Source organism: Diospyros lotus, chromosome 9 (genome assembly GCF_014633365.1).
Source record: "Diospyros lotus cultivar Yz01 chromosome 9, ASM1463336v1, whole genome shotgun sequence".
NCBI classification, from domain to species: domain Eukaryota; kingdom Viridiplantae; phylum Streptophyta; class Magnoliopsida; order Ericales; family Ebenaceae; genus Diospyros; species Diospyros lotus.
Genome location: NC_068346.1, coordinates 22,685,454 through 22,706,809, shown reverse-complemented (window position 1 = coordinate 22,706,809; position 21,356 = coordinate 22,685,454). Strand labels below are relative to the sequence as shown.

The following is a 21,356-nucleotide window of genomic DNA, read 5'->3' as shown; positions in this document are numbered from 1 at the left end:
TGGGAGAATAAAAAATTAATAAAGAGGGAAAAATGTGTAGAGAAATTTTTAAAACAAATTTATTCAATGTTTCTTTTATAATTTATTAGTAAATTTAAATTATATAATTGTTTAAAATTTAATATTTAACCATATAATTAAAAATAATTAAATTAAAATTTAATCAATTTAACACTTACAATAATATATAAAATTAATTTTTACTTATTAAAAATATATAATTAATTTTTATATATAAATCAATGAAAATAATGGAACTTCTTATGCTACCTAAATATGATTTTCGAAACCTAGTATCAAAAAAGTGATTGAGAAATTCTTTTGGAAAGAGTCTTCCAAAAGAATTATTTATAACAAAAATATTGTATTTTTTATGAGAACTATCACGAAAAAATGAGTACAACAATAGTTATATATGTTAAAATTAGTGAAATAAATATTAAAATTAAGTAAATAGAAAACAAATATAATTAGCTTCTGTTAAGCTCACTCAAAATTATATAATTAATGATATAATAATTAACTAATGTAGTGGAGCAAATTAATTAATATAAAATAGTTGAATTCATTTTGTAAATCAGAAGAAAAAATATAATTAGCTTACCTTAAACTCATTTAAAACATGTATAATTATTGATATAATGATCAATTGATGTATTGAAACAAATTAATTAATATAAAATAGTTGAATCCATTTTGTAAATACAAAAAAAATATATAATTAGCTTACCTTAAGCTCACTCAAAGCATATAATTATTGACATAATGATCAATCGATGTATTGGAGCAAATTAATTAATATAAAATAGTTGAATCCATTTTATAAATAGGAAGAAAAAAAATATAATTAGTTTACCTTGAGCTCACTTAAAACGTATAATTATTGATATAATGATCAATTGATGTATTGGAGCAAATCAATTAATATAAAGTAGTTGAATTTCTAATCAAATAAATTAATCATCATATGACGTTTTTCTCAAAAATAAATTTTGATAATAAAAAATTAATTTTAGTATTACAAAAAATCAGTTATTGGGTCATATACTCTTTTTTAAATATATAAACCACCAAGGTTATGGCAATCCAATAATCGATTTTAGTAATTGAAATCATGAGGTGGCTCAAAAATCTATGACAATAATAATTTTTATGAGTTATTGAATTGATATTATTATTTGACTGGAATTGACCCAGAAGATTGATATTCTATAAAATACACTTCGAGCAATTAGTCTTAAAAAGTTCTAGCAATATCCTTTTGGAAGGATCTTCCCAAAAGAATTGTTTTTCTAAAAAATATTACCTTTTTTGGATCTCATTAATTAGCAATTATTTGTCTCCATACATTATTGTGCAACGATAAATCTTTGACATTAATATACAAAATAACTGTGTTATATTTAGTCTAATTACAAAATAACACAATCAAAATCAATAACAAATTATAAATTTAGTCGCTACTGATTTCAATAATGCTTCATACAATAACACATATAATGGTATTTAACTATTAACAAATAGTTTCATCTCTAATTTAGAGATAAAATATGTATGAGTGGACAACAAATAATGAACTAATTATTAATAATGAATAAACATCTCTTAAAAAATTAAAATTTTTACTAGTACTCATCATTTACAATAATTAAATAAAAAGACTAATCAATTTAAAATTGTCAATTAATAAAAATAAAATAACAACAAAACCCGTAATACATAGCTAGTTGATGCATGGGCATATGTAATTGTTTCTAAAAATAAATTAGCATCAATATTATTTAGAATATATCAATTTAATAAAAATCATATAATTTAATTATCTAATAATGCTATTTAAACACAGTGTTTGCATATAAATTTCCAATACACCTTCTTTGACATTAACCTCACCATCATCATTTCATTCTTCTCAATTAAATATAGTTTCAATCCGCTCAAGATATAAAGAACAAAATGTTAAGCATTCAAAAAAATGTATCATAACATCAAAAAAATACTAAAAGAAAAATCAATTCCGTCTTACATAAAATTTAACAATGTCCTTTTCCATAAATTGATAAGACTTCTTCCTCCAATTGCAAGGATAAGTTATATGCAATTCAGATTCAATAATTTTTTTTATCAATAATCCTTAATATAATTATATATTATGTAAATTCATGAATATAATTATTAAGAAAATATAATTGAGTATTAATTATTTATTGATAATATAATATATTAAGAAATTATGAACATATTAAAAAGAATAAAATATATTAAATTATTTTATTATAATGATTAGATTTATAATATAATTACATTTAAAAAAATATTAATTTGATACAATTAATTAAATTATCATCATAAATTATTATTTTATTTATCATAATCATAAATTATTTTATTTTTTATTTAATAATAAAATATTTCAACTCAAAAATTAAAAAAAAAAAAAAACCCATAATGATGGCAGGAGATGCCCCGCCTCCTAGCCAGATCCCCAAATCCCTTGCCAAATCCCTAAATCCCTTGCCTTCATCTCCCCTTCTCATATTCCCTCTCTCAGCCATCTCCCCCTCTCGTACTCCTTCTCTCAGCCAGCCTTTTCTAGCCTAACGCTGCCACTGCCTCAACGTCGTCGTCGCCTCTAGCTCCATCGTGGCCTTCTCATCGCCTCTATGCCGTCGCCGCCGTCGCGTCGTCGTTGATTCAACGCCGCTGCCGCCTCCAGTAACTTAAGAAACCCATTCCTCTTTTTGTGATTATATTTATTTGGTTTTAGATTCTCTCTATTCTTCTCTGTATTGCTTCTTTTTGATTCTTGAAATCAGTTGTTGGGTTGGAGAGGGTTTTACCCCAAATTTGGGATTTTACCCCAAATTTGGGGTTGGGTTGGAGATGGTCTAAGGGCTTGTTTGAGAGAGCTTTCTATTTTTTTCGATTTTTAGTTTTCTTTTTTAGTCTTTTTGCGTTCATCGTTTTTATTTAGAAAGATGAAAACTTAACATATTGTTTGACAATATTGTGTTTATTTTCAGCTTTGTTACTTTTGTATTTTGCTTTTTTCCCCACCCTAGCTGCCGAGCAATTGATGTTAGAGTTATGCCCCACAAGCCAATTATATTTACATGTAATTGATCATATTTTTCCATTGTGACTCTTTATCTTCAATCAATTATTATTGTAAGGCATTATGTTTTATTTGTCATTGATGGTTGACTTTATTATTTCCACTCTTGACAAAGTCCATAGATCAAATAGGCTCATGGAATATGGTCGTGCATAGAGATGACGATCATGAAACATATTCCTTATAAGCCTTGATCTTCAATGTTCCTAGTCATAGAGTTATTAGGATTGGACACTAATAACTCGGATAGACTAGCATATATGATGCATGCTCAATTAGGAGAATGTCTTGTTTCATAGACATTGGTGTGTGGACACTAGTGCATATATGTGGGTGTTTATTATAAGAATAAGTACACTGAACTGACCCGCTACAGAATTCCTAATGGTAATTGTTGATTGTCGAATTGGAATTTCTGTGTTGCAGTAGTGCAGATTGGTCCTTAGACTTGAGACATCATGGTAGTCTTATGTTTGACTGGTTACGCTTTGGTTCTTTTTTGGATTCCAATGGAGTCATTAACAAATTATCACTGGGCGTAACCTTATCACATATGAAGGCTTGTGAATGTCGAAATAGGATTCATCACTTATCGACAAGATGAGAAGATGTCCTATGTATTCCGATGATTTCATGACTAAGGAAATCCTTGGCCAAGGTGAGATGGAAATCAAAAGGTGTTTTGATTTAATCGAACAAGTCATAAATCTGGAATGGATACATAGTTATTGAATAACTAGGGTTTCGTCATAAAACCATACCCTAAATTCAATCGGGACATAGTTGATGAAAGGATTTTACTGTACGGTAATTGCAATCGAAAAGGTCCGTGTTTTTCATTGTTGGCTAGGCGTTCATGGCATATTGCTAGACGTTAACCATGATATGTAGGGTTTTAGAATTAATATGATTAATTCTAAAACTATTAATTAAAGAGTTTAATTAAGAAGCCCATGAGATGAGTTAATTATGAAGCCCATAAGTTTAATTAAAAGAGTTTAATTATTCTAAGGAGTTGGGCCTTCATATAGCCCAATAGAATTGGCCCTACATCTAGCCCAATGGTGGACCTAAGGGGTCACACACTTGGGTCGAGTCCGTTCCACAAATTAAAAGAGAGATACGGCCCAATATGATTATGGGCCAGACCTAAATCGTTTAGGGTTTTTACTCTATAAATAGGCCACTTAAGAAGCTGGAAAAACAAGGAGAAATTCGGATCTCTCATTGGAAGCGCCTAGGGTTACTAGCATTACTCAAGGCGTTCGTGGAAACGGCCGATCGTGTGGACCGACTTGGAGGAGTTCGTGTTTACGGCTCTACGGATCAATCAAGGCAGAATCATATCTTCACGGTTGCCCGGTTCCTAACAATTGAAAGAGTGGCAGATAGGCCTATCAATGAGTTGGATCTAGCCCAAATTCAACTTGAACTGGATCCATGAGATCCAGTTTATTTATAAATGATATGGAGTTGATCCATCAAATCCAGTTAGTTTAGATTCGAACAGACTAATTAGTAATCAATCAAAGTTTCTTTTTTGTGTTCACAAAATTTTGAAAATGAAAGCAAAAAACTAAAAATAAAAATGCAATCATGCTGACCCTAAGTTTTCCTTATTAATTTGGAATTTGAAAAACACAATTTTTCAAAAAATTTCTCCAAATCATCTCAATTCCATTCTCTAACACAAGTTACACAAAACAATAACATCTTTCTCCTTTTTGAAGGGGGAGTAGCAGACTTACCTCGGTGATATTCATCCCCTAGATATTAATTTTGTATCTTCCTGTGATTGTTTCTTTCAATCTAATGCTAACTTGAAGAGATACAGAGAAGAACGGATTTAGCTAAGTGAGTATGATTATGTATATATAATACTATGTACGTGTACTGAGTATATCATATTCCTTGTCCTTTTTAACTTAACCATGAGATGTTATATATTCATTCAGCTAGTTGATGTCCAGAAGGAAAAATTCAGTTGGTATTTCTGAAATTTAAAATCTTTCAAATGCTTAGTCATAATAATGAGAAGGATCTATTCATAATAACTTGAAATCACTATGTATTATCAGTTCTTCTGAACATATTTATTAAGTGCACAAGTTTGCATTGTAGAGTCTTGACCTATTGGATTGCAAAATATTAATACACATGCAAGCGCATGTACACACCTGTGCCCACTAGATAGTATGTGCACTGTGCATGCGTATTATGTACGGATTTATTGACCAATGTCATCATGTTTCTAGTTTGATATTCAGAAATATGAAAAATGTTGCTGCTTTTATTATTTGCATATTTGTGATTTTGGAAGTTAGTTTAAACTCTCCCAGCCAAAGATTACTAGGTGGTAATGAAATCCTTTCTTTGCTAGAGTGGAAAAGATACTTCAAACTTCCCGTCAGTACAACTTTATAACAACAGTAAATCAACTTTTAAATATTGATTTTTCTGTTGTTAAAACCCATTTTTCTTGTTGTGTTATGATCTAAGTTCACAGTATATATGTATTTTGTTTGTGTGTATGGGCCTCAATATATGTATTCTGTATCTTTTTTGTGTGGGCTTTAATATATGAATTGCCTTCATCTCACGGTACATATTATGTATTTTTGTATCTCCTTTCCTTTGGCTTCAATATATTTTATGCATGTTATAGTTTTTATGCACTATGTGTTTTGGTTGAAAGTCCTTTTTTAGTTTTTTTGTGCACTATGTTATAGTTTTTAGATTTATGCATGTTACTGATTTTGCCTTACATGATATAATTATATATAAAATGTGATATATATTATTTTATATATAATTATATATAAAATATTATGTTATTATAAATGTTAAATGTTCAATGTTTTGTTCTTCTTAAATTGATTATAGGTCATAGCAATAATGGCACCATGTGGACGTAATCTAAAGCAAAAAAAAAAAATACAAGGGATAAATGTCTAATCACCAGCTATCACAACTAGCATAAATTGCCAACAAGAATTTAATTTAAATATAGATATCATGAGTTAAAAAAGAGAGAAAATAATAAAGAGAGAAAATAATGGTTATTTTTCCTCTCTTTTACATGTAGATATCATATGTTGCAATGAAAAATGATGAGATGATAAATTGTTTCTTTGCAAGCATTTATATGAAGGGTTGTAAAAAGTTTGTCTTTAAGTGCTTACATTCTTATTCTAACAGCAAGCTAAGAGTGAGGCCGCAGCTACCTTTGGAAATGATGGTGTTTATGATAAATTATTCTATTAATTATAAATTAAATATTATTGTTGTTTTATTGTCAAATTAAATATTATTGTTGGTTACGGCAATTTATTCTGTTAACTATAGATTAAATATTATTGTTGGTTTATTATTTTTCTCACATTATTGTTAGTTTTATTTTTTTTTTGTTCATTAATATTAGGATAACTTGATGGATAGAAGTTAGATAAAACTCAAGAATAAATTTTGTGCCGCATACATTCAAGGGGTCCGAGATTTCTTAAATGTTGCAAAATATCATGTTGACTCCATTGGTAGGATTCGATGCCCATGCCAAAACTGTAACAATTGTATCCTGAAAAGTTTAACAGAAGTCAAACAAGATATTTTTCTTTATGGGATGCTGGAAAATTATACTCAATGGATACATCATGGTGAGCCTTTTCAATTAGATAATGTTAATTAATGTGGTGATTCATATGATGGAGGTGATTTTGATGATCAAGTTCATGATCAGGATAATGATGTTCAATTGATGTTGAATGACATGCATGGAGGAAACCTTATGGAAGGTAATATAGAGGAAATTTCTAATACCCATGGCACATGTATGTCTAAAAGAGAAGTTGAGAAATTTACTAGACTATTGAATGATGCTGAATGTGAACTTTATCCTGGTTGCAAGAAGTACTCGAAGTTATCTTTTCTTATCAAGATGTTGTACAATAAGGAAATAACTAATTGCAGTAACAAGTCTTTTAGTCTAAATCTAGAGTTGTTCAAGGATGCTTTTCCAGAAGGTGAAACACTTCCAAACTCTTATTATGAGATCAAGAAATTAATGCGTGATCTTGGCCTTAGCTATATGAAGATAGATGCATGTGTGAATAATTGCATATTATATTGGAAGGAGTATGAACATCTTGAGCAATGTCCTAATCTAGCTTGTAAAGCTTTTAGATGGAAGTTTGGTAAGGGTAAACGTAAGAAGATTGCTCAAAAGGTGGTTAGATATTTTCCTTTGAAACCTAGACTCCAAAGATTATTCATGTCCAAAGGAATTGCAGAAGAATTGAGATGGCATAGAGAAAAACGTGTTGATGATGATACAATTAGGCACCCAGCTGATGCTAAGGAATGGAAAGATTTTGATAAGTTACATAGTTGGTTTGCTCAAGATCCTCGCAATGTGCGGCTAGGTCTTTCTAGTGATGGATTTAACCCATTTGGCAATATGAGTACTAATTACTCCATGTGGCCAGTTATTTTATTGCCCTATAATTTGCCATCTTGGAAATGTATGAAAGAGTCGTTTATATTTTTATCCATACTTATCCCTGGTAAGGATTCTCCTAGGAATGATATTGATGTATATTTGCAGCCATTAATAGAGGAGTTGAAAGAATTATGGGAAGAGGGAGTTGAAACATATGACGCATATTCCGGTGATAAGTTTCAATTGTATGCTGCATTGTTATGAACCATAAATGATTTTCCTGCATACGGAATGTTATCTGGGTGGAGTACAAAGGGAAAGTTAGCTTGTCCTATTTGCAATGAGTGGACATGCTCGCTTATTTTAAAGAATGGGAAAAAATAATGTTACATTGGTCATCGTAGATACTTGGATAAACAACATCCATGGAGAAAAAGTAAAGATTTAATGGTAAGTCAGAGTATCAGTCAGAACCAGAAGAATTATTTGGAAATGATATATTAAGACAATTTGCTCATGTTCTAGATGTGAATTTGGAAAGCAATCTATTACAGGAAAACGTAAACGTGCTGAACAAGAGCTAAATTGGACAAAAAAAAGTATATTTTTTGAATTGCCTTATTGGAAAACATTGAAATTACGACATAATTTGGATGTGATGCACATAGAAAAAAATATATGTGAAAATATTTTTGGAACATTGATGAATATTGATGGAAAGACTAAGGACAATTTTAAGACTCGTATGGATTTGGAAGCAATGGGTATAAGAAAAGAGTTGCATTTGCAACTAGATGGTGACAAGTTCCTAATGCTGCTTGCATGTTACACTTTGTCAATGACAGAAAGGAAAACGTTTTGTGAATGGTTAAATTCAATTAAATTACCGGATGGATATGCATCAAATCTAGCTCGGTGTGTAAATGTTAATGATGGCAAAATATCGGGTATGAAAAGTCATGATTATCATATATTTTTACAGCGGTTACTTGCAGCTACATCACTTGGTTATTTAAAAAAGGATTTATATATTGTATTGTCAGAGTTGAGTTCTTTCTTTAAGGATCTGTGTTCAAAAACTATGGATAGGGCTATGTTGAAAAAGTTACAAACCGACATCATTTTAATATTATGTAAGCTTGAGATGACATATCCTCCATCATTTTTTGTGATTATGGTACATTTACCAATTCATCTACCACGTGAAATTGAATTAGGTGGATCGGTTCATTATCGATGGATGTACTTTATTGAAAGGTATTGGAACATTATTTCAATTTATTATTGTTAGATGCACTTCATGAACAACAATAAACATGTATATGTGTATTGTTGTCTATGTTATATTATTCGTTCTTTTTATTACATTATGGTTGTAAATAGGTATCTCTGTACTTTGAAAGAATTTGTTGTTAGATATAAGCCCTTAAGACCAGTTTTAGTGACACAATAGGGTTTGTTCTTGTAATTCTTTAAACCTTATTTAATGGCAAGTTTTATGTTTAATTTAATTTGTAATATGATTTGAACTGAACATACAAATATCCTTTAGAATAATAAGGAGTGGATACCATTCTTAATTGTTAAGAATAATCGAGATGGATAATCCACAATACGTTATACTATAAATATATTCCTGGCAATAGAGTTCCTAACCTAGATAAGTAGTAACTCACAAAGGCCGGCACATCGTCTTCCTCCTTGTTCAGTATAAGATACCGAAAGACAAGATTGGTGGGTCTCGTACCACTCTGTATAAGATACAGAAGGAAGATGAGTGGGTGCTCGTTATAGGAATAAGTTCACTGAACGAGACTATTAATGTTGAATCACATGAGTTTTATCTTACGGGTCAATGATTCAACATTAACTACGGATTTGCATTAGTCCTTAGACCTGAGATGACATGGATATCTGTGTGTTAGTAGATTAGGATATCAGCGATATTATATGGTTGTCCTAATCAGGGATAGTCGTACATATCTATGTGCCTAGTTCAGTGACACACGAGGTATGTTTGCATTAGACATGGAATCTATCACCTCGAGATATACGAGGAGGATATCTTATGCGATCCAGTAGTCACTTGACGATAAACCCTTGGCTTAGGTAATATGACGACGGAATTTGGATTCCGTAGAGGGTGTGTCATATTAGTCAAGTGTGATTATTGGATTTGATCATACGACGAGATTGAGAGATTTGACCTACTGACCGTGATCTCATATCTCGTCAGGATATAGCATGATAGAGGGATTGTATTGTAGGGCACCATAGTGTAAGGTTCACATTTTCGCTTCACATTAAATTGGGTAATCATGACATATTGCTAGATGTCACTCATGTTTTACGAGAATTAATAATTGATTAATTATCGTTGCCAATTTAATTGTGAACCCAAAAAGTCCCACCCAATAAGAAATCGTTTTAAAAGAAAAAAGGAGCAAATTTAGTAATTATGGAATTACTAAATTATAAGTGTAATTATTTAAGAAATAAGAATAATTAAATAAGTAATATGATTATTTATTTAATTATTAATTTGGATTGGGTTTTTTGCTAGCACCTAAAGCCCGATCCAATAGCACTTAGGGTTTTAGAGTTTCTTGTCTATAAATATAATATTAAACCCAGAATCCGTTTAATCAATCCGTTGGATCAAAAACGGAAATTTTAAAGAAAATTTTCGTGTCCCTTTTTCTCTCAAGTCTATTGAAGTCTTGACGATTTCGGGTGGACCAACTTGGCATCTCACACGTGGGAGATATCAGGTGGGTTATCAGTTACAAAATCAGATTTGGTTTCGAGGTAACTTTTCGCTTTTGTGTCTTCGATTTAACCGTAAGATTTGAAAAACGTGATACCAATAAAATTAGATTTTATTTTTTGCTGCATATGATCAGATCATGTTTTCTAACAATGGTATCAGAGCCATCATTTTTCCAAACTTATGGTTTTAATTTATTTGTTTGTCGGACATTATTTTGTGTTTTGAATAAAAAATAAACTTATGTATATGAGATATACGTATGTATATGTTGCTGGAAGAACAAAACAAAGATTATTTTATTTAAATTATGTATGTTAGTATTTACGTTATTTGCTGGGAATGTAAATCAATATATGTATGTATATATGATATATATATTTTGCAAATAAAAGAAAGAAAACAGGAAACAACAAAAGGGAAGCGGCGGATTCGATCCGCCGTTGCCCAACCGTTGATGCCCGCGGCATCGCTGGGAGGTGCCGGCAGGCCGGTCGGCGCCGCTAGGCGGCATCGCTAGAAGAAAAGGCGCTGCTGGGCGGCACCAGATGCAGCGATCCACGCTGCTAGCGGTGCCCATGGCCAAAGGCCGCGCTGCTGGGTAGCTTGGCCATGGCTGCTGCTGTGACCGCCATCGCTGTTGGCGACGGTGGCTGCGGGGGTGGGAGGTGGCTACTGGGAAGCCACCTGGAAGAGGGGCCACCGCCTAAGGTGGTGGCGAGGGGCTCACGACGCGGGCATGCCCCAAGGTCGCCTAGGGCGGCGTGTACCCCAAAATGCGGGCTGGGCCCGCGTCCCCTTAGTTGGGTTGCAGGCCTGGCCTGTGAGTGCGACCTTGGCCGTGCTCATGGGTCGGGCCAAGGGCCCGGCCACGGGCCTTGTGCACGCGGCTTGCATGGCCGCGTGCCTTGCGCAGGCGGCCACGCGCGTGCTCCCATGGCGCGCGTTGTAGCGCGCGGCCGGGGTTGCACACGCGCGTGCGGTGCCCCAATTTTTTTTCCATTTTTTTTGTTTTTAATTTATTTTAAATATTTTCCAGCAAATTTAATTTGAAAAAAAAAAAAAAATTTCAAAGCACTTAAGGTATAAATGTTATACACATGTTCGACAATCATATAAATTATATAATATACTTTTAATTGTTAAATAGCATGTTGTGAATGCCTTGTCGCATATCGGTATTGGTCATGGACTTAGGACACTACATAGATGATGTATGTGTTGTGTGGATGTATGGATTGCTTTATTTGATAGCCTGCGTGCTGAGATTTGCCATTTTTGGATAACGGTTGTAAAATTAATTGTTTAATTTTATTTTCGCTTATATTCTATTGTAAAAGTAGTTTATAGTAAATGTAAAAGCGATGATTCAATCGATGGAGGCACGACATAGAATAGAGTCATTAAAGGTGAAACAATTGAAGAAACGAAAACCCTATGTAAATGGGTTATGATTGTAATAGTTATAAATAATTTTCTTTTTATGTACCCACGTATGCACCACACGTTTCCAATGGCTGGAATCGTGCCTAGAATGCATGTTTGAGTCCGTGACCATATCGATTACTTTATGCAATGTTTATTTTACATAGTTGATGTATGATGATTAAAACGTTGCATGTGTAAAGTGAGACCTAAAAATTAGACCGAAAATCTCCCATATTTATAAAATTAAATTGTAACCGGTTAGACCTTAAGAGTTAAGGCAATTTAATCGGGGCTCTCCATCACGGTAGAGATTAGGGCATTTTGATTCGTGTGTTGACCGGCTATGGATACATAGGGGTTGCACACTGGTTAAAATGTTTTTAATTTCTATTTATCATTTGATGAGACGGGGATGTGATTGATGCTAAAAAAATGCAATATTTGTTATGTTTTTATTACCTCCTAATCCATTTGATCGACTTAAAATCTCCAGAATTGCTAGTTGCAGCCCAAAAGAAGGAAAAGAGATGAAAGAATGACTCATACTCTCCAAAAGCATGATTGAAAGAGGAATAAAAAGTCAAGAAATAAAGCTGTTATAATGAAAGTCAAAGCCATTCGAATGAGTCTTCAAAGGTATTCAAATATGGAGCAAAACAGAAGAGAGCTGCTCAAACATTCGAATAAATCATTCAGACATTCGAATATGCAAGATATTGGGTATGTATTCAGATAAGCTTGGCCTAATTCGAATAAGAAGTAACAAAAATCAAGATCTCCAGATAAGATTGTGCATATTCGAATAAAAGCCAAGACATTCGAATGAGCCGAGCATGAGAAGAAATTCGGATGAGCACATCGTTTGGAAGCAGTGAAGACATATTCGAATAAAAACCAAGACATTCGAATGAGCCGAGCATGAGAAGAAATTCGGATGAGCACATCGTTTGGAAGCAGTGAAGACATATTCGAATGAAATCCAAGTCATTCGAATGAAGTTGAAGAAGAAAGGAAATCTATTCGAATGAAGGCTGAGTAATTCGAATAAGAAGCAACCCAAGGAATTCCATATTCGAATGCTTCCCAAGTCATCCGAATGCAATGAAGAAGTCAAGAGAAAAATTAGAAATTCATTCGAATAAAAGTACTGTTGCATTCGAATGACCGAGAAAATCGCCGTGTAAGGAACAGTAAAGCATGAAATTCATTCGAATAGGACTAAAATTCATTCGAATGAGCAGATCAGCCAAAAGAAATGCAATAAGCATTCGAATATCTCTGCTAGTCATTCGAATGAGCAGCCGAACAAAAATTCTGACATGCGCAAATACACGCGGTGGCTCTAAGGTAAATTCAACCAACTTTTTGAACAACTTTTCAACAAATGGTCCCCACTTCCATGCGCCATAAGCTTAAAAAGGGACCAACATTCTTTGGAATCAGAGGTTGGCGAGGGCAGAAGATACTAAGAAAAACAACACAAAAAAAAGAAGAAGATCATTGGAAAGTGGAGAGTTTTCTTTTTTTCCTTTTGTCTGTTTCTCTTACTTTTGTTCTTATCTGTATTTCTTTCTTTGCGAATAGCACTTCAGTTACTCTAGTTGTTCTTGCTAATTCTGAGCTCTGTATCACAAGTCCATCTTAATTTCTGCTTCAAGTTGTAGTTCATTTCAGTAATCAATACAACAGTAGTTTACCAAGTTCTTATCTGTTATCTCAGTTTATTTTCTTTACGAATCTTGTATTCATCTGTAGAGATTAGTTTTAGTCGTGCACTTCCTATGAAGATGTGTGGCTAATTCGATTCTTGGGTTAAGGCAAAGATGGTGCCCAGAGCCACTGATGAATCAATATAACAGAACTCCATATGTCAAAGTAACAAAAGCGAAAGCAGTTTGGGAAATGTTATTAATGAAAACCTCAGGCTTGGATTGGTTCGTACGCCTAACTTAGAGTTTCCATGCCATGTATGGGGGCTGCTTGACCTGGAAACGTTCTCATACCCAAGCCCTGAGTAATTATTTTGTCAAAACATTATTTATACACTGATTTATGATAGCTTCTTACCATAGAGTCTCCATGCCATGTATGGAGGTTGCTTGAACAAAGAGTTCTCATCATCTCAGTAGTACATTTAATGGTTGAAAACCCAAGCTATTTGAGCTGCTAGTTACATCACAGAAAGCTATATGGTGAATCAGTTGGGTTTGGCACCAGATTTGTCTTAACCCAAGATCTCTCCATTTCCAGATTACAGTTATATCACATTTAGTTTGATCTCATTTTATTATTCCGTTAATCAAAAGAACTGGTGTGGTTATCTCCTTCCATGAGTAATCTCCCTGTGAGTCGACCCGGTCCTGCCCGAAAAAATTACATATAAATTTTCTGCTACAATCACACTCGTGCACTGGCGAGTCTAAACGCCTCATCCTATCTGTGAACATAATTAAGTTGCTAAATCAGCTAAATTAGTGAAAGAAAAATACAAAAAGTGATAAATGCAGGGTGAGCGATGCAGCAAGATGCACAAATATTGAGACCCAAGAACCTATTATGTGAGGGGATCGATATTCAACTGTCCAGACTTGTCAGCGTGATGGTATAATTTAACCATGTTCAATTGCTAAGAAACTATTATGTGAGGTACATTGGACTGGGAGCCAAAATAATATTTGGGCCGTACATGAGATGTGTTGGACAAGAGTTGTCCACTTATTGAATTTGTTATTCCAAGAATCTATTATGTGAGGAATAATAAGTTTGATAAGAATCCAAATACCCACCGGAATTCATGCCAACGTGAATTCGCATTTTCCTGGAGTAAGGAATTTGAAAAACTTAGTGGGAGGCACTGTTTGATTTAAAGACCAAAATCAAATAGTTAAGGAAAACAAGATATCTAATAATCTATTTATTTTCTGCAGATACATCAAATGGCTTGATTGCATCCACTTACTAGAAATTTTGACAAGTACTAGTTAACTGGACCAAATTTCAATGATTGACTCTTAAATTTGAAATTGATTTTGAACTTGAAGAAAATTACTTATGTATTGGATGCTCTTGTACCCGTGCCTGCTAATGATGATGGAGGGGAAAGTGTTCCTCAAAACATTACTCAAGAGGAGCAAGATACTCTTACCAAGTGGCGAGATGATGATCTCACCGCTAGGAGTTATATGCTTGTTTCAATGAGTAGTGAATTACAGCGTCAACATACGAATATGCCTGACGCGTACTCTATCATCACTCGCTTACAAGAGTTGTATGGTGAACAAAGTCGGAGTGCGAGATATGAGATATCTAAGGCACTATTTAGGGCAAAGATGTCTCCGGGAGGATCAGCGGGAGAACACGTTCTCAAAATGATCTCCTTATTAGAGAAGTTGAAGGGTTTGGGGGATGAGTTGAATTCTCACCTCCAAATTGATTTGATCCTTCAGTCTTTGCCAGATTCGTATGGAAATTTCATATCGAATTTCTATATGAATAAAATAGAGTGTACTCCGGCTGAGTTAATGAACATGCTTATTACGGCACAAAGCAACATGAAATCAGGTACTATGATGGCTGTTACCTCTTCCAGCAAGACTAGAAAGGGGAAAGACAAGAAAAAAGCCACACAAGTACCATAGGGCGCCAAGACAATAAGTAAGAAGAAGGGAAAAGCTGTTGCCAAAGGAAAATGTTTTTACTGTGGCAAGGACGGGCACTGGAAGATGAACTGCAAAGATTACCTCAGTTCCTTGAAGAAGGAAGCGGAAGGTATGATGATAGTTCACGAGTATTTTTTTATTGCTCATTGTTCTACTTTATGGATTCTAGATTTTGGAGCGACAACTCATGTTTGTGCTTTTGTACAGGATCTGGAGCAAAGTAGAAGGCTCGCAGATGATGAGATCATGCTGAAGGTGGCAAACGGGGCAAGAGTTACAGCCACGGCTATTAGCATTGTTGCTTTATCTTTATTGCATGGATATAGTTTAGTTTTAAACAATTGTTTATGTGTACCTGGAGCTTTTAAGAACATTATTTCTATTCATGCTTTAGTGAAAGAGAATTATGAATTTTCTTTTAAAAATAATGTTTGTGAGATTTGTTTTGGAAATAAATTGATTGCTTCTGGTAATTTTGTTAATGGTCTTTACATTTTGAATGTAATTGTTGATGATGATAAAAATCTGCGTGTATTGAATAATAACAAGAGACAAAGGGATAACCCAAATCCCAAAATTCTGTGGCATCATCGATTGGGTCATATAGGGGATGACAGAATCACTAAGTTGGAGAAAGATAGGCTTCTTGGCCCATTGGGTTCTGAACCTTATCCAACATGTGAATCTTGTATCCTAGACAAAATGACCAAATCACCCTTTATTGGACAAGGGGTTAGAGTTACAGAATTGTTGGGACTCATACATTCTGATGTATGTGGGCCAATTAATGTAATGGCCCGAGGGGGTTATCAATATTTCATAACTTTTACAGATGATATGTCTAGATATGGATATGTCTATCTCATGAGACATAAATCTGAATCTTTTGAAATGTTCAAAGATTTTAAAGCTGAAGTAGAAAATCAAACTGGTAAAAAGATAAAAGCCTTACGATTAGATCGTGGAGGCGAATATCTAAGTCATGAGTTTGAAGATTTTCTTAAAGTCTCAGGTATTATTTCACAACGTACTCCACCAAGAACACCTCGGGGTTTCAAAAAGGAGGAATCGGACTCTATTAGATATGGTCCGAAGCATGTTAAGTTATTCTGACTTACTATTGTTCTTGTTGGGTCATGCCCTTCTTATTGCAATATACCTTCTAAACAGAGTACCTTCCAAGTCAGTTCCTACAACACCACATGAGATATGGTTTGGTAGGAAACCAAGTCTTAAACATGTTAAGATTTGGGGATGTACAGCTTTTGTGAAAAAGCTTAAATCAGAAAAACTTGAGACTCGATCTTTAAAGGGTAGTTTCATGGGTTATCCTAAGGATACCTTAGGATATGAATTCTATATTCCTGAGCTGCAACAAGTAGTTGTTAGTAGAAATGCCATTTTTCTTGAAAAAGAGTTTATTCAAGAAGGTGGAACAAAAAGGAAAATAGAACTTGGTGAAGAGTTCGCCGAACCTGAATCTATCTCACAAGATGTCCAATTACCAAGTGAAGAGCCAAGGCCGAGTCTTGTACCTCCCACTAGGAGGAGTGAGAGGATACCTCGGCCACCTGAGAGATATGGTTTCCTAAGTGAACAAGAGTTGTTCGTAGTAGGAGACCATGATCACTCAGATAACCCTACCACTTACTGAGAGGCGATGTCAGACATCGACTCACAAAGATGGCTAGAGGCTATGAAATCCGAAATTGATTCCATGTATTCGAACCAAGTTTGGACTCTTGTAGATCCACCAAAAGGTATAGTACCTATTGGATGTAAATGGGTCTTCAAGAAGAAGATAGGTTTGGATGGAAAGGTAGAGACCTACAAAGCAAGACTAGTGGCAAAAGGTTATCGTCAAAGGCAAGGTGTTGACTATGAGGAAACCTTTTCTCTAGTTGTCATGCTCAAATCCATTAGGATTCTACTAGCCATTGCCGCTCATTATGATTATGAGATTTGACAAATGGATGTGAAGATAGCTTTTCTAAATGGTTATATAGATCAGGATATCTATATGGAACAACCTGAAGGCTTCACACCCAAGGATCAAACAAGGAAGGTATGCAAGCTTAAGAGATCCATTTATGGTCTTAAGCAAGCATCCAGGAGTTGGAACATTCGTTTTGATAATGAAGTCAAATTGTTTGGGTTCATTCAAAACGTTGACGAGCCCTATGTATACAAAAGTGTTAGTGGGAGCGCGATTGCGTTTTTGGTCTTATATGTTGATAACATCCTACTCATTGGGAATGATGTAGGATTGCTATCAAAAATAAAAGTATGGTTGTCAAGTACGTTCTCCATGAAAGATTTGGGAGAAACTGCCTACATTCTCGACATTCGGATCTATAGGGATAGAACCAAGAGATTGATAGGGCTCTCCCAAACCAAGTACATAGAAAGAGTGTTGAAGAGATTCAACATGGAGGATTCCAAGAGAGGCCTGCTACCTTTTAGACATGGAATCCACCTCTCTCGAGATATGTGTCCCAAAGCACAAGAAGAGAGAGATCGCATGTCTAGGATTCCTTATGCTTCGGCAATAGGAAGCCTAATGTATGCGATGTTATGTACTAGGCCTGATATCGCTCATGCTGTAAGTGTTACAAGCAGATATCAGTCTAATCCAGGTGAGCAACACTGGATTGCTGTTAAGAACATCCTTAAGTACTTGAGAAGGACTAAGGATTTGATTCTTACATATGGAACGGGAGAACTTAAAGTGGAAGGTTACACAGATTCTGATTTCCAATCAGATATTGATGATAGAAAGTTTATCTCAGGCTATGTGTTTACTTGCAATGGTGGAGTATCCAGTTGGAAAAGTTCCAAATAAGATATTACTGCCGATTCTACTACAGAAGCCGAGTATATCGCGGCATCTGATGCTGCAAAGGAAGCCGTCTGGATCAAGAAGTTTGTGACAGAACTTGGAGTGGTTCCCTCAATAGAGTCTGTTGTGCCCTTGTTTTGCGACAACAATGGAGCCATAGCGCAAGCCAAGGAACCAAGGTCTCACCAAAAGTCCAAACACATTGAAAGACGCTTCCACCTCATTCGAGAGATTGTTAGCAGAGGAGATGTCAATGTGTAGACAGTAGATACATCAGAGAATGCAACAGATCCACTAACTAAGGCCATGAACCAAAAGCAACTAGATTCTCATCTAGATAGATGGGGTATGAGATACCATTCAGAATGGTCTTAGGGCTAGTGGGAGATTATTAGATATAAGCCCTTAAGACCAGTTTTAGTGACACAATAGAGCTTGTTCTTGTAATTCTTTAAACCTTATTTAATGGCAAGTTTTATGTTTAATTTAATTTGTAATATGATTTGAATTGAACATACAAATATCCTTTAGTATAATAAGGAGTGGATACCATTCTTAATTGTTAAGAATAATCGAGATGGATAATCCACAATACGTTATACTATAAATATGTTCCTGGCAATAGAGATCATAACCTGGATAAGTAGTAACTCGCAAAGGCCGGCACATAGTCTTCCTCCTTGTTCAGTATAAGATACCGAAAGACAACATTGGTGGGTCTCATACCACTCTGTATAAGACACAGAAGGAAGACGAGTGGGTACTCGTTATAGGAACGAGTTCACTGAATGGGACTATTAATGTTGAATCACATGGGTTTTATCTCACGGGTCAATGATTCAACATTAACTACGGATTTGCATTAGTCCTTAGACTTGAGATGACATGGATATCTGTGTGTTAGTGGATTAGGATATCAGCGATATTATATGGTTGTCCTAATCAGGGATAGCCGTACGTATCTATGTGTCTAGTTTAGTGACACACGAGGTATGTGTGCATTAGACATGGAATCTATCACCTCGAGATATACGAGGAGGATATCCTATGCGATCCAGTAGTCACTTGACGATAAATCCTTAGCCGAGGTAATATGACGACGGAATTTGGATTCCGTAGAGGGTGTGTCATATTAGTCAAGTGTGATTATTGGATTTGGTTATACGACGAGATCGAGAGATTTGACCTACTGACCGTGATCTCATATCTCGTCAAGATATAGCATGATAGAGGGATTGTATTGTAGGGCACCGTAGTGTAAGGTTCACATTCTCGTTTCACATTAAATTAGATAATCATGACATATTGCTAGATATTACTCATGTTTTACGAGAATTAATAATTGATTAATTATTGTTGCCAATTTAATTGTGAACCCAGAAAGTCTCACCCAATAAGAAATCGTTTTAAAAGAAAAAAGGGGCAAATTTAGTAATTATGGAATTACTAAATTATAAGTGTAATTATTTAAGAAATAAGAATAATTAAATAAGTAATATGATTATTTATTTAATTATTAATTTGGATTGGGCTTTTTGCTAGCACCTAAAGCCCGGTCCAATAGTACTTAGGGTTTTAGGGTTTATTGTCTATAAATATAACATTAAACCCAGAATCCGTTTAATCAATCCTTTGAATCAAAAACGAAAATTTTAAAGAAAATTTTCGTGTCCCTTTTTCTCTCAAGTTTATTGAAGTCTTGACGGGTTCGAGTGGACCAACTCGACATCTTACACGTGGGAGATATCAGGCGGGTTATCAGCTACAAAATTAGATTTCATTTCGAGGTAACTTTTCGCTTTTGTGTCTTCGATTTAACCGTAAGATTTGAAAAATGTGATACCAATAAAATCAGATTTTATTTTTCGCTGTGTATGATCAGATCATGTTTTCTAACATTTGTACGCAACAAAGCTCATTCAGAAGGTTCCATCGCTGAAGCATATATTAACAAAGAATGTCTTCATTTTTGTTCAATGTACTTTCGTGGAGTTGAAAGTAAGCACAATCAATTTGAGAGGAATAATGATGGACCTCAACTGGAGATAGATAATGGATTTTCAATTTTCACACAAAAGGCAAGAGCTTTAGGAGCCCCTGTGTATCATGTGTTATTCTCATCTGATTTCAAGAAAATTCAGTGGTATATACTTAATAATTGCGAAGAGATAGAATTTTATTTAAAGTAAGTCTATTTTTTTTATTATAAGATTAATATTAATAGATCATTTATATCAATATTATTGTTTCATTGTAGTATTTTTTTTGTTTCTATACATATAGTTTACATAAGGAAGAAGTTCAAAGGCAAAGCTTGATTGATGTGCAAGAAAGACATGAAAATGAATTTCCATATTGGTTTAAGCAACATGTACGTATGTTGTGTTTTTTTTATTAAGCATTAACTATTAATATTCAAAAAAAAACTTTACATTGGATAATTTGTTTGATTTGTTTTACAGGTGACACACTTAAATATAAATGGCTCTGTTGGATCACAAGATCAATTATATGCATTAGGACTGGGTCCTGATATTCGTGTTGCAAAATATAGTGGTATAATAGTTAATGGAATTAGATTTTACACGATTGAGCGTGATAAGTATCTTCGTACACAAAATAGTGGTATTGTGGTAAAAGGAGACCATAATTCAGAAGAATTTGATTTTTATGGTGTCATGGTGGATATCATTGAGCTCGAGTATTGCTATGGGAATCGTGTTTTTTTGTTTAAATGTGATTTGTGGAATGTAGGAGATAAAAGAAACGGAATGAAGACATATGGTCAACTAGTGAGTGTTAATACGAGTCGAAAATGGTATGTCAATGATCCCTATGTACTAGCCACACAAGCAGAACAAGTTTTTTATATTGGTGACATGAAAAATGGAAGCAGTTGGAAAATTGTGCAGAAAGTATGTCCTAGAAATGTATATGATGTTCCAGAAAATGTAGAACAAGGTGAAATGTTAATTTTGAATGATGAACCATATCAACAATATGAGGTAAATGATGTTATTGAGGTTGAACAAATAGATGCAGAAAATATAGGATCATTGCTTCGGGAAGATGTGTTTCCAGATGAAATATATGCTAGCATTGTTGTTCCAAAT

At 34.1% G+C, this 21,356-nt stretch overlaps 1 long non-coding RNA gene across 1 annotated transcript; it reads left to right on the top strand.

Annotated features, from left to right (window-relative positions):
- Positions 1-2,656: 2,656 nt before the first annotated feature.
- Positions 2,657-20,945, top strand: LOC127810565 (uncharacterized). The gene is made up of 3 exons (XR_008025492.1): positions 2,657-2,715; positions 20,527-20,614; positions 20,706-20,945. It is a non-coding gene; the product is annotated as an uncharacterized LOC127810565 (long non-coding RNA).
- Positions 20,946-21,356: the final 411 nt, after the last annotated feature.